Source organism: Myotis yumanensis, unplaced genomic scaffold (genome assembly GCF_028538775.1).
Source record: "Myotis yumanensis isolate MYYU_CA2020_CCGP unplaced genomic scaffold, mMyoYum1.0.hap1 SCAF_15, whole genome shotgun sequence".
NCBI lineage: Eukaryota > Metazoa > Chordata > Mammalia > Chiroptera > Vespertilionidae > Myotis > Myotis yumanensis.
In genome coordinates, this window is record NW_027223766.1 from 36,464,310 (window position 1) to 36,466,069 (window position 1,760).

Sequence of the window (1,760 nt, forward strand, 5' to 3'; positions counted from 1 at the left end):
TGCTCTACTTCTGTATCCATTCTTCTATTGATGCAACTTAGGTTGCTTCCATATCCTGGCTATTAAATAATGCTGCAATAAATATATGGATGTATATGTCTTTTCAATGTAGTGTTTTGGGTTTTTTTGGATAAAGAGGGATTGCTGGGTCCTTCTTTGTCTCTTATTAGATAGCCTTTGTTTTAAAGTCTATTTTGTCTACGTATTGCTACCCCAGAGTTTTGTTTCCATTTTCATGAAATATCTTCTTCTATCCCTGTACTTTTAGCCTGTGTGTGTCTTTGGATCTAAAGTGAGTCTCTTATACACAGCATATGTAAAGGTCTTATTCTGTCATCCATCCAGTCTCCATATGTCTTTTGGAGCATTTAATCCATTTGCATTGAAAGTAATTGATATGTGAGTCATCCTCCTGACTGGTCTTGGTATTTCTGTCTCAGTGCTGCTGATGGCTAGATGTCTTCAGGAAATGCTAAAATTGGGCACCCTGGTCCCAACTTTAGAGCCACAGCTGTTATGCCAGATGGTCAGTTCAAAGATATCAGCCTATCTGACTACAGAGGAAAATATGTATTCTTCTTCTACCCTCTCTGCCTTTGTGTGCCCCATGGAGATCGTTTCTTTCATTGATAGAGCAGCAGAATTTAAGAAACACAACTGCCAAGTGATTGGTGCTTCTGTGGATTCTCACTTCTGTTGCCTGGTATGGGTCAACACACCCAAGAAACGAGGAGGATGGGGACCCATGAACATGCCCTTGGTGTCAGGCCCCAAGTTCACCACTGCTCAGGACTGTGGGATCTCAAAGGCTGATGAAGGCATCTCATTCAGGGGACTCTTTATCACTGTATCCTTCACCAGATCACCGTAAACATCCCTCCCTGTTGGCCGCTCTGTGAACGAGACTCTGAGACTAGTTCAGGCTTTTCAGTTCACTGGCAAACATCGGGAAGTGTGCCCTGCTGGCTGGAAGCCTGCCAGTGATACCATGAAACCTGACGTCCAAAAGAGCAAAGAATATGTCTTTAAGTAGAGGGAAGTACTGGGCTGTTTTAGGGTCATGTAGCAGTGGATGGTCATGTGAACAAAACCTCTCTTGACTATTGCCAAGCTTAAAACACAAGGTCTTCAACTTAACCCAGATGCAGTATGAGACAGGACAGGCCTTTCCTGCAGGGTTGGGGGGTGGGAGGGAGGAGGAGCCAATTTTCTTCCTTTGGAGGAAATAGCCTGAATTTATGGAGCAGGTGGAAGATGTAACTAGAAAGCTATTGGGTCCAAGCTGTGAAAGGCCTTAACTGACAGACTAAAGAGTCTGGATTATAGTCTGGAAAATTACATTGCTTCTATACTTTTTTTCCTCTCCTTTTGGGACTCCAATTACATATACATTATACTTTGTACCTAATCTCAAATCTCCAATGCTCTTTGTTTATATGTGTTTTGTCTATCTTCACTTTAACCTCTAACATTTTCTTCTTTTACTAGGTTTGGACTTAGTTTGTTCTTCTTTTTCTAGTTCTGTAAGGTGTAAAATTAGGTATCAATTGTAGATTTTTTTAAATGTATACATCGACAGCTATAAATTTCCTTAGTGAGCACCAATTTCGTTGCATTCTATAAGTTCTGTAAAATTGTGTGTTGTTTTTTTTTTTTTTTTTTTCATTTATCTCTAAGTAATTTCCAATTTCTCTTGTGATTTCTTCTTTGACCCTTGGTTGCCTGAGAATGTGTTTTTAAATTTCTACCTATTTGTAAAT

At 40.0% G+C, this 1,760-nt stretch overlaps 1 pseudogene; it reads left to right on the top strand.

Annotated features, from left to right (window-relative positions):
- Positions 1-456: 456 nt before the first annotated feature.
- LOC138993026 (peroxiredoxin-1 pseudogene) lies at positions 457-1,033 on the top strand (annotated as a pseudogene).
- The last annotated feature ends 727 nt before the right edge of the window (positions 1,034-1,760 follow it).